The sequence below is a fragment of the Melospiza melodia genome, chromosome 26 (genome assembly GCF_035770615.1).
Source record: "Melospiza melodia melodia isolate bMelMel2 chromosome 26, bMelMel2.pri, whole genome shotgun sequence".
NCBI classification, from domain to species: domain Eukaryota; kingdom Metazoa; phylum Chordata; class Aves; order Passeriformes; family Passerellidae; genus Melospiza; species Melospiza melodia.
The window spans coordinates 231,551-243,877 of NC_086219.1; the positions used below are offsets into that span (position 1 = coordinate 231,551).

A 12,327-nucleotide genomic window follows, 5' to 3' on the forward strand; every position below is an offset into this window, starting at 1 on the left:
CCAGAGCATCCTGGCTGCGTGTCTGGAGGGGCTGGGATGTGCTGGGATGTGCTGGGATGTGCTGCTGCTGTTCGGGGAGAGCAGAGCTCCCGCAGGCAGCGATCCCCGCCGCCCCAGCGCCGTCTGCATCAGCCAAATGCAGACAAAAGCCTGCAGGAGCGGCTGGGGCTGCCTGTGTGTGCAGGGGAAGGAGTTATTGGAGGGTGTCTCTGCTTCCTGCAGATGTTTTGTGTTGTTCCTGCTCGGAATCTTTTTGTTTATTGGGAAAAAAAAAAAAAAAAACAACAAGAAAAAGCAGCTTGCGTTTTGTTGGAAGTGTGTTTAGGAATGGTTTCTAAAGCATTCAATGGTTTTCTGAAGCATTTCTAGAAGTGGTTGGGGTGCAAAAGGGTTGCAGTGGTCTGTGGCTGAGGCCGGGCTGCCAGATTGGCATTTTATGGTGCTGAGTGCTTGTGGAGGTAACACACGTGTGGCTGGGATGTGGGAAGGGTCACCCTGCACGTGGTTTTATTGTGATCCTGGTGGGAGATCTGCTCATCCTGCAGGGAGAGAGATCCTGCTGGGAGATCTGTTAATTCTCAGGGAGATCCTCTAGGGAGATCCTGCTCATTCTCAGGGAGATCCTGCAGGGAGATCTGCTCATCCTCAGGGAGATCCTGCTCTTCCTGCACTGCCAGGTGCTGGGCAGGGCCAGGTGAGATGACAGCTCTGGCATCATGGGACTTTTCATAGAGTGAGGCAGGAAATGCTTTCATCAACCCTCTGCTCACTTAGCGTCCATAGGATTTATCCACCTTTGTTTCCTGTTTTTTTCATCTATCATTAGGATTTACCCACCTTTTCCCCCCCTTTTCTTTTGTATGTCATTAGGATTTATCCACCTTTATTTCCCTTTTTTTTGGCATTTCATTAGGATTTACCCACCTTTTTTTTTCCTATCATTAGGATTTATCCATCTTCTCCTCCCCTTTTTTTCCCCACATATTATTAGTATTTACCCACCTTTATTTCCATTTTTTTTCATGTATTATTAGGATTTGCCCACCTTTTTCTCCTCTGTCATTAGGATTTAACCACCTTCCCCCCTTTTTTTATTCCACAAATCATTAGCATTTATCCACCTTTATCCCCCACTTTTTATCCACATATCATTAGGATTTACCCAGCTTTATTTCCTTTTTTCCCCCCTATCATTAGGATTTACCCACCTTTATTCCCCTTTTTTTCCCACATATTATTAGGATTTACCCACCTTTATTTTCCCTTTTTTTCCCCCCTATCATTAGGATTTACCCACCTTTATTCCCCTTTTTTTCCCACATATTATTAGGATTTACCCACCTTTATTTTCCCTTTTTTTTTCCCCACATATCATTAGGATTACCCACCTTTATTCCCTTTTTTTTTCCTGTCATCCCACCCCATTGTGCTGCAGAGCACGTGAACGGCAGGGTGGCCCCGAGCCAGAGCTGTGACCTCACTGTCCAGCTGTCTGTCTGTCTGTCTGTCTGTCTGTCCCACATGGCACTGACCCTTTTCCTGCTGACGTCAGCCCTGATTGATCTGTTTATTTATTTATTTTGCCCCTGGTGTGTGTGTGTGGGCTCCAGGCCAGGTTTTTCAGCATCATTCTGCTCTGTCCATGAAAACAAAACAGCTCTCAGAGCCCTCCCTTGGACCTTGATCAAAACCACTTATTTAAGGCTGGAATTATGAACTGTTTCCCCCATGGCCAGACACAGAATCTCTGTTAGAGGGAGAACAAGAGATTAGACATTTCAGGAGCTTGGGCATTTCAGGAGGGTTGGAATATGTGCAGCCGGGGAATATTTAAATTATGAACACCTCAGATAGTGAGAAATTCTGATGTTAGGAGGGGAAAGAAGAATCAAGTTGAGTTATTGAGAATTTACACTTTGAATATTCAGAAATCCTAACATTAGAAGGAAAAAAAGGAACCAAGTTGAATTATTCAGAACTGACACCTCAGATATTGGGAAATCCTGATATTAGAAGGAAAAAGAAGAATCAAGTTGAAATATTCAGACTTGACACCTCAAATATTGAGAAATTGTGATGTTAGGAGGGGAAAAAAGGAATCAAGTGGAATTATTGAGAATTTATACCTCTAATATTGAGAAATCCTGACATTAGAAGGAAAAAAAAATGAAGCTAGTTGAGTTATTTGCAATTTACACCTTGAATATTGAGAAATCCTGGTGCTAGAGGGGAAAAGAAGACTCAAGTTGAATTATTCGGAGCTTGCACCTTGAATATTGAGAAATCCTGATGTTAGAAGGAAGAAAACAGAAACAAGTTGAATTACTCAGACTTGACACCTCAATTATTGAGAAATCTTGATGTTAGAAGGAAGGAAGGGAACTAAGCTGAGTTTTTCAGAATTTACACCTCAAGTATTGAGATGATCCTGATGTTAGAGGGAATAAAAGGAACCGAGTTGGATTATTGAGAATCTGCACCTCAAATATTGAGAAATTCTGATGTTAGGAGGAAAGAGAACTGAAATACTCAGACTTAACACCTCAGATATTGAGAAATCTTGATGGTAGAGGGAAAAAGAAGAACCAAGTTGAAACATTCAGAGTTTACACCTCAAATATTGAGAAATCCTGATGTCAAATCCCCCTCATCACTTCCTACCTGATAAGTTCCAGTTCCTACAAAGAAAATTGACTTGTTTTAATGTTTCAAATGCCATTATTTAGATGTGTCTCAGCTCCAGCTTGGCAGATAAAGCTGATTTCTGCCAGGCACTTGCAGAGGCGTGGCTGCAGTTCAGGTAAACAATTTAATGACCTGGCAGGACCTGTTCTTGCACCTCTGAGGGTTTTTATCTCCCAGCAGGAGTTTGGGAAATCTAGGAACACTCTTTTTGCGGGAATGGATTTGTAGAGAATTCCTAAATCCACTGAGAAATCCAATTTAATCAGTCCTCTGCTCACTTAGCATCCATTGGGATTTATCCACCTTTATTTCCCTTTTTTTTTTTGCCTGCCATTGGGACCTATGCACCTTTTTTCCCCTATCATTAGGATATTCAATCATATATTTATATTTGTATATTTTATAATATAGTTATGTATATATTTATGTTTCAATATATTATATATAAAATAAAATATATAATTATATATTTTATATATTTATATAGTAATATATAATATAGTTATATATTGTATATATTTATATAAAATAATTATTATTTCTTTTTACGTTTATATTTATATTTTTATTTTTATTTATATATTTTAGGTACTGGGTTGTTTTTTTTTTTGTAAGGTATTATTTATATATAAAAATTCTGCTCATAGTGGACAGAATGAGGCTGAAGGCCCAGTTTGGTGTCAGGGCTTAGCAGGGAACAGCTGAATTTTGGAGAGGTTTTTGCTCTGGATTATTTTGGGCAGGAAGGTTGGGAGCTGTAACCTGAGCTGCAGGAAGGATTTGGGATTTGGAATTTGGGGTTTTGGGTTTGGGTTGGCTGCAGCTGTCCCTGAGTTTGTCCCACAGCACTGCCACCCTCAGCTTCAAAATCAAAAATTAATTTTAATTAATTTCCTACTTACAGAACTCTCAGCTTCAATATCAAAAATTCATTTATTTCCCACTTATAATACTTTATTAATTACATTCAGTTTATTAGCTGAAAATATCTATTTATCTATTTTAGTTTATCTGGTTTAACTTTGAGGTCTTCCCACAGGGATATTTGGGGTCTTTATAAAGAGATTTTTGGTGTCTTCCCACGGAGATATTTGCTGTCTTCATAAAGAAATATTTGGGTTTTTCCCACAGGGATATTTGGGGTCTTCCCACAATATTATTATTTACAAAACTGGAAAGCTCCTGAAGTGGAGGAAGGAATGAAAATCAAATTTTGGACTCCCAGGCTCTTCTTTAGCGGTGGCCCCTTTAAATCCTGGTTTCATAACTATGAAATTTCAGCCACAGGATGAATTCTTTTATTTTAAAAAAATGAATTTTTCTGGTTTTGCTTAAAATTAAACCAGGCTTCTGCTGGCTTGGTTATCTGGAATAAAGAAAAGAGCCCTTGAAAGGGACCTGGAGTCCAAGTCTGGCTGAATTTTGAGAACAGGACAAAATGTTTTTGTGAGCTTGAGGGTTTTTGGGTTGTTTTTATTTCTTTCCTTGTTTGCTTCCCTCTCTCAAGGCTGGATTGGGATTCCAGGCATTTGCTGGGTGCAGCTCCCCAAGTGTTTGTTCCCCTCAGGGATTTCTGAGCTTTATCTAAGGTAAAGCTTTGCTCAGAAATGAGGGTGGAGGAGAGGAGGTGATAAAAAAGCAGAATTCAGGGGTTTTGTGGGGAAAAAAAGGGGGAATTTGTTCCCTTTTTGACAGCAATTCCAGGCTTGGAGGGAGGAGGGAACATGGAAAAATGAGATTTTTTTTTTTTACCTGGCAACTGCTTTTCCTTCTTTGGGGCAATGCAGGGTTAAAATCTGGGAATGGGAATTTGAGGAGCAGAATTCCCTGCCTGGAGGGGGTGGAGCAGTGGGAGTTGTGTTCCTTGTAATTAATTAAGGAATTAATTGTAGGCCTTAATCTCAGGCTGTGGGGGGGATTTGGGGTGAATTGGCGGTCAGTTGGGGTGAATTGGGGGTGAATTAGAGGTGAAGAGCCAATAGTAAAATAGATTATATTAATTATAAATTATATTAATAGCAAATATCATTTGACATTATATTAATTATAAATAAACGTAAGATACAAATATAATAGATGGAAAAGATAATATTATAATTTATTATTATTGTATTAATTATAAATAAATGTAAAATACAAATATAGTCTATAATATAATAATAAAATATATACATATTATTATATTAATTATAAATAAGTGTAACATACAAATATATAATATATAATAGTTTAAAATATAATATTTTAATTAATTATCATATTAATTATAAATAAATGTAAAATACAAATATACTTTATATAAATATAAAATAGAAATCTTAATTAATATTCTATTAATTATAAATAAATAAAATTATAAATCTTATATAGAATATGAAGTATAAATATAACACAGAAATATTAATTAATATGATAATTATTATAAATATTATATCTATTTTCTTTATAATAAATTTATTTATTATAATTAACTAGGTATTATATCTAAATATTAATAAAAATTATCACTTTATTTTTGTTTCGTTATTTATTAGTTTATTATTTTATTTAAATTTATTTATTAATAAGATAAATTAATATTGATGATATTGATAAGTACAAATATATAGTAATGAATTATTTTATTTGTTGTTTAGAAATATTAATATATACCCATGGTGATGCGTGTCTCTGACACGGGGCTGATGGCCCAGCTCACGGGTGGCACATGCCAGAGCCCAGTGCTCACTCAGCCCTGCAGTGGCTCCGTCTCAAGAGATCGTGTCACACCAGGGGCTGCTGCAGCTCCAGCTCCAGCTCCAGCGGGGTTTAACCCTTTCCCTTCTCTGGGAACTGCAGCTGCTCCAAGCTGCTGTGAGAGCACAGAGGGGCTGCCAGGACGTGGCATTTCAGGATGAGCTCCCGGGATGTTTAATGGGAATATCAAACACCCTGCACGCTCAGGGGTTGTGCCAGGCTCTAGGGAAGCACCCCAGGCTTTGGAATGCTCATGATACCTTGGAATGCTCAGGATAAACTCTCAGGATGTTTAATTGCAATAAAAGACCCTGCACACACAGGAGTGGGCTTTTCTCAGCACCCAGGGGTTGTGCCAGGCCTTGGGATGCTCAGGATGAGCTCACAGGATTTTCAGTGGCAATAAAACACCCTGCACACTCTGGGGTGGGGATCCCCAGCACCCAGGGCTTGTACCAGACTTTAGAATGATCAGGATGAGCTCCCAGGATGTTTAATAGGTATAAAAAGCCCTGCACACACAGGGGTGGGGATCCCCAGCACCCAGGGCTTGTGCCAGGCTCTAGGGAAGCACCCCCAGGCTTGGCAGAGCTGGGGGATGCAGAGATCTCCTGAGCAGCCCTTCAAGCCTTGTCCTTGTCCTGCTCCATTCCAGCTCAGGGACACGCTGCTGTTCCCACAGCTCAGCCTCGGGGCACAGTGTCCCCCCTCTGTTCTCTGATAAACCCAGACTTTGGCAGCGGGGCAGGGTTTGTCCCCAGGATGGCAGAAACAGCCACCACAGTGCTGGCACTGACCCAGCAGGAGGGGCCTCTGCCTTTCCTTTTTCCTTTTTCCTTTTTCCTTTCCCTTCCCCTTCCCCTTCCCCTTCCCCCCCTCCCAGATTTCCTTTCCTTTTCCTTTCCTTTTCCCTCCTCTTCTTCTTTCCTCTCCCCTTCCCTCTCTTCCTTTCCCTTTCCTTTCCCCTTCCCCACATTTCCCCACCCTTCCCTTCCCTCTTCTCCTCATTTTCCCTCTTTTCCCTCCTTTCCCCTTTCCCACCTTTCCCCACCTTCCCTCATTCCCAGATTTCCTTTTTAACTTCCTTCTTCCTCTTCTCCTCCTTTCCTCTCCCCTTCCGTCCTTTCCTTTTCCACATTTCCTCACCGATCCCTTCACCCTTTTCCTCATTTTCCTCCTTTTCCCTCCTTTCCTTTCCCCATTCCCACCTTTCCCCACCTTCCCCCATTCCCACATTTCCTGCTCTGCCCACCTGGCATTTGGGGGCCGTGGAGGCAGCAAAGTGACATTTTTTTGAGGCAACAAAGTGACATTTTTTTGAGGAGGGACATCCTGCCTTTGATTCCCAGAGTGGAATCCGAGCCAGATTGAGCCGGGGAGTTGGGATGGAGGCGAGGAGCTCTTGATGTGCCACTGACTCATCTGAGCTGGGAGATAAAGCACGAAACTGTGGGATGGTGCCAGCTCCCAAACTGGGCTGAGAGCCTGGAAACCTCCAGGATTTGGGATGGGGGAGATGGCACAGCCAGGTCTGTGGGCTTTCATCTCAGCTCCTGAGCCTTCACCTCACCTGGCGGTGACAGGTGGGTGCACACAGGAAATCAGGAGTGAATTTTAGCTGAATGCTCAGTGTGGAGGATGGAAATGTGGGAATCCTGTGGGGCTGAGTCCTGCTCTGCCCTGGGCTTGGGGCTGGAGTTCTCCTCTGCTCAGCCCCATTCCTACAAGGCCAGCTTTGTTCTGCCTGCAGCACAGAGGATGCTTTCATTTTCTTCCTCATCCATGTTTCCTGCCTGATGATTCCCCCTTCCCTCAACAATCTGGCTTTTTCTGTGAGCCTGGGAATGCAGGACATTCTCAGGGATGCTTTTCCTGCATCCAGAGGGGATTCGGGACCTCAGAGGGATGGGACGGGCAGCAGGAAATCTGGGAATGGGGGAAATGTGGGGAAGGGAAAAAGGGAAAGGGGAAAAGGAAAGGGGAAAGGGGGAAAAGAAAAGCAGGGAAGGGGAGAGAGAGTACCCACAGCACGTGAGGTACTCCCCTCCAAAAATAATCCAAAATCCCCTCCAAAATGTCCTTTCCCACACCTGGAGCACTGACACACTGATTTTTCACGTGGGGATGAATTCCACAGCCACATTCCCCTGAAAAGTGGGACTGTGCCCAGCCCCTGAGGGGAATAAATCAAAATTAGGGATGAGCAGCTCCAGGGCTTTCATTCACACTCCCCCAGCAGCCCCATAAACTCTCACCCTTTTAGGAGAGGGTTGTGGCACTGGGAAAAAATCCCAATTTTGTGGCACAGCAAAACCCATCTGGCACCAGTGGGAAGGTGCCAAATTGTCACTTGTCACCCAAGTGGCACCAGGAGGAAGGGGCAGGGGCTTGGTGCCACTGCAGGGCTGCCTTTGGCACGAAAAGCCTTTTCAGCCCCAAACAAAGCCAGCCCAGAGGTTGGGGAGCTCCAGCTCCAGCCAAGGCCCAGAGGAGGAGGGGAAAAATGGAAAAAAATTAGAAATAAAGAGCATTTAGTGCTGAAAGAGATCCCTGCTGGGGGAAGTCTCAACAAAAGCTGATGGAGCTCCTCCAGCCCTGTGGGTAAACGGTGCCACCAAGGTCACTTGGGGAGAAGACAGAACTGTTTGAGGCCGTTTTTTTTTTTTTATTTAAATCCATTTTGCTTGTCAAAGAAAGCAAACAAATGTCTAAAGGGTCTTGTGGCACAGAATGTGTCTTTCTTCAGCTCAGGAATAGAATATTCCTGTGTTCAGGGCTGCCTGTGCAGTTCCACTCTTGTGGCAGGCATTTCTCACTGGGGTTTCCTAAAAGCACCCGGCAGCTGTGGTGCCAAAATCTTCTGCTAAAATCAAAAATCAGCTAAAATCAACTCCGCAGCTGGACTGTTCCCCTGAAAAAAAAAAAGATAATTAAAAATTAATTAATATTCAGTGCAGAGAGGAAGGTGGGGATGCATTCGGGGCTAAATTCCTACAGTGAGCTCAAGGTGGGAGCTGCAGAAAAATAAAAATATTCAGAGCAGAAAGGAAGGCAGGGTCCATCCAGGCCTGGAACCAGTTCCAGAATAATTTACCCAGAATAAATCCCTGCAGGGAGCTGCAGGTGAGTGGTGCTGAGCAGGTGATTTCCAGAAAATTCCAGATGTTCCAGGGGAGGTTTGGCTGGGAGTTGCCAGGGAAAAACCCGTTATCATCAGATCCATGACATCAGGAGTGCATTAGGAGGGCTAAGGAAGGATTTCATCTCTAAGCTGTTAAGTCCTGCAATAATTGAGGTTGGAAGAAACCTCTGGAGGTCACCAAATCCTCATGACCTTCCCCAAGTAGCTCCTTGGTGCTGCAGGAGCTTGGAGAAAAACACTCAAATATTGATTAAATGTAATTTAAATTGATTAAATTCCAATTCCCGACTCTTAAAATCGGAGCAGAAACGAGAAGAAAAATGGGAAGAAGAAGAAAAAGGAATGGGATTTTGTGTGCATTATAAAACTCCATCTTTTCTGCTGGAAACTGCCAGGTTTTTGCTAAATATTAATGTTAAAAAAGTCAACTAAACACAGCATGCAACCAAAACTCTGCAATCTTACTCATCCTGCTTCAAAGCCTTGTCTAAACATCCACCTCCAGCATCTCAGGGAGGGGAAGGAGCTGTAAACTGACATTTAACAAATTCCAGACAGGAATTGGGGTTTTTTGGGGCTCTGTAAAAACCTCCTGAGCGCTGCTGCCAGAGCCAGAGCTGAGTTCAGGCACAGAAATGGAGAAAAGTTCATTTAGGGGTTGTGCAGCTGCCTAAATCTCAGTGAAAATGGGGGGAAACAAACACCAGGAAATGTCTGTGAAGTGAAAATAAGATTTGGGCATTAAAAAGAGGATTTGGGCTGGTGGAGCTCTGTGGGAGAGGAGCTGGACCTGAAGGATTTGGTGAAAAAATCTGAATTTTTGAGGAACCACTGGAAGGAAGAAGAGGTTTTTCATCAGGCTTTAAAAAAACCAACCAGAAGAGAATAAAATAATGAAGAGAGAGGTGATTTTGGTGTCACAGCCTGAATTTCTGCTGTTCCACCTGGAAGAATTTGATGAAAAATTCAAATTTTTGAGGAACCACTGCAAGGAAGAAGAGATTTTTCAGCAGGCCTTTGGGAAAAAACCCTGAAATGAGGATAAAACTATGAAGAGAGAGATGATTTTGGTGAATTTCTGCTGTTCCACCTGGATTTTCTCCTCCTGCTCCCACTGGCACAGCCTCCACCTCTCCATGGTGCCCTCAGCCATCTGCGGAGAGATTTTAGTCAAGATTAGAATCCAGCTTATTCCATTATCCCGGAGCAAAACCAGGAGAGCCCAAGCACTGCAAACAGCTCTTCAGTGCCATTCCTCCATTAAGAAATTGCTGTGAGGGGGAAAAAAAACCCTTTTATCCCAAGGACCGGGACATTTTAATGATGAGGTAAATCCCCTCCACACTCCTCAGCTCACAAAAGGGGCAGTAAATGAATTATTCTTTATAAAACCTAACATGAACCTCAGGCAAGGTGATAAAACAATTCAATTTTAAATTTTTTTAGTGACTTAAATATGAGTGGCTTTAAAATTATTTTTACAAGCTGTTTTTCCTTGGGTTTTTCCCACTTATTCCAAATTTTGGGTGAAGCAGCAATTTCCAGAGGGAGGAAATCAGCAGGGAATGGAGATGCCAGGGAAGGGAAGCAGCAGGAGGCACAGAGCTGGAAATTGGAGAATTTAGCAATTTCTGGCTGCTCGGGGTGGTTGAAAGGACAGGTAGCAGAAAATCTCATTGCTGCAGCAGTGCCAGCAGATCAGATCCCTGTGGAATTAGCATAACTCCTGCTATAAATAGATTTATCTGGGCCAGAGCAAAGCTCGGCTGCTTTTGCCCACAGTCACCTCCAAACAAAGCAGCTCCTGTGGGCTCGGGGGCTCTTCTGGGATTCAAAGGAGATTTTTGGGGATGATCCCACTGAGGGGGCAGAGATTGCACTGAACCAGCCTCTCGTTTTTGTGGCAGCCAAGCTACCAGCAAAAAACCTTTGCCAAAAAAGCTCCTTGCCAAAAAACCTGTCCCAAAATCTCCTCGCCAAAAAACCATTACCAAAAAATAATGGATAATGGGAAATGGGAAATGGGATGATGGGAAATTGGATAATGGGAAATGGGATGATGAACAATGGGAAATGGAAATGGGATAATGGACAGTGGGAAATGGGATGATGGACAGTGGGAAATGGAAATGGGATAATGGACAGTGGGAAATGGAAATGGGATAATGGACAGTGGGAAATGGGATGATGGACAGTGGGAAATGGGATAATGGACAGTGGGAAATGGAAATGGGATAATGGACAGTGGGAAATGGGATAATGGGATAATGGACAGTGGGAAATGGGATAATGGACAGTGGGAAATGGAAATGGGATAATGGACAGTGGGAAATAGAAATGGGATAATGGGAAGTGGAAATGGGATGATGGACAGTGGGAAATGGGATAATGGACAGTGGGAAATGGAAATGGGATAATGGGAAGTGGAAATGGGATAATGGACAGTGGGAAATGGGATAATGGGATAATTGGAAGCCAGGCCCAGCATGACAAGGCCCAGCCTTGGCAGGGGATCAGGAATCTCACAGAGCAGGACTGTGGGGCTGCAGCCAAGGGAACACAGCCCCAGTGTGGGGCTCACAGGCAGCTGCTGTGGGGGCTGCCACAAGGGAGGGCATTGTCCCCCTGCCCGGGCTGTCCCTGCCCAGGGAGCCCCAGGAGACAGTGGGAAAGGGGGAAAAGAAGAGAGAAGGGGAAAAAGAAAAGAGGAAAAAGAAGAGCAAAGGGGGAAAAGAACAGAAAATAGAGAGGCAGTGGGAAAAGAAGAGAAAAGAGGAAGAGAAGAGCACGGGGAGAGGCAGCTGAGCTGGAGCAGCACACGCAGCATTTCCAGCAGAGCCGCTGGAATCTGGGTCAGGCTCAGTCTGGAGCTGCCTCGTCAGCACAGCAGGGCTGGACTAAATCCATCTGTCCATCCGTCCATCCGTCCATCCATCCCTGGGGTGCCCAGAGAGCTGCCCACACCCCCAGGGTGGCACTGAGGGCACCGAGGGCACGGCACGGCCAGCAGGGCTGGGATGGGATGGGATGGGATGGGATGGGATGGGATGGGATGGGATGGGATGGGATGGGATGGGATGGGATGGGATGGGATGGGATGGGATGGGATGGGATGATGGGATGGGGGCTCCTGGGGGGGACACAGCCCTGGGCCACCAGACAGCCCAACCCTGGGAATTTGGCTGCCCAGGGGTTTGTCCCAGGCTTGGCACTGATCTCCATCCCAAGGGAGCCATAAATGTTGGGTTTTACTTTGGGCCTGTGCTGGAATTGCATCCCCCAGCACAGCCAGGAGGTGGGGACAGGGACAAAAGGGGATAAATGACATGGGGATGGGGGTAAAAGGATGAGGACAGGGGTAAATGGGGATAAATGGAATGAGAACAGGGTAAGAGGGGACAAAGGACATGGGGACAAGGGATCCCTTTCCCAGGGATCTGATCCTGCTCAGGAGCTTGGCAAGGATGGTGAGAGGAGGGAGCAGCAGGATGGGAATCCCAGATTTCCACTCCAGGATCTCAATTCCCAGTTTCTTTTTCTCTTTAAACTCCCAAGGTTATCCCGAATTTCCCCTCCTTACCCTCACACACCTGTGGCTGTGCCCTGAGCTCTCCCAGGAGGAAAAATCCCTGGAATTCAGCAGGGCCTGGGCAGGATGGGGCTGCCATGGATACTGTCACCATGGAGCTGTTGTCATGGTGACCCTGCTGTGGATGCAGGAAAGGGAAAGGGAAAGGGAAAGGGAAAGGGAAAGGGAAAGGGAA

At 44.3% G+C, this 12,327-nt stretch overlaps 1 protein-coding gene across 1 annotated transcript in view; it reads left to right on the plus strand.

The window, feature by feature from the left end:
• The window catches only part of ACAP3 (ArfGAP with coiled-coil, ankyrin repeat and PH domains 3), a 35,080-nt gene that overhangs the window by 1,250 nt on the left and 21,503 nt on the right, over positions 1-12,327 (plus strand). The window lies entirely within an intron of this gene.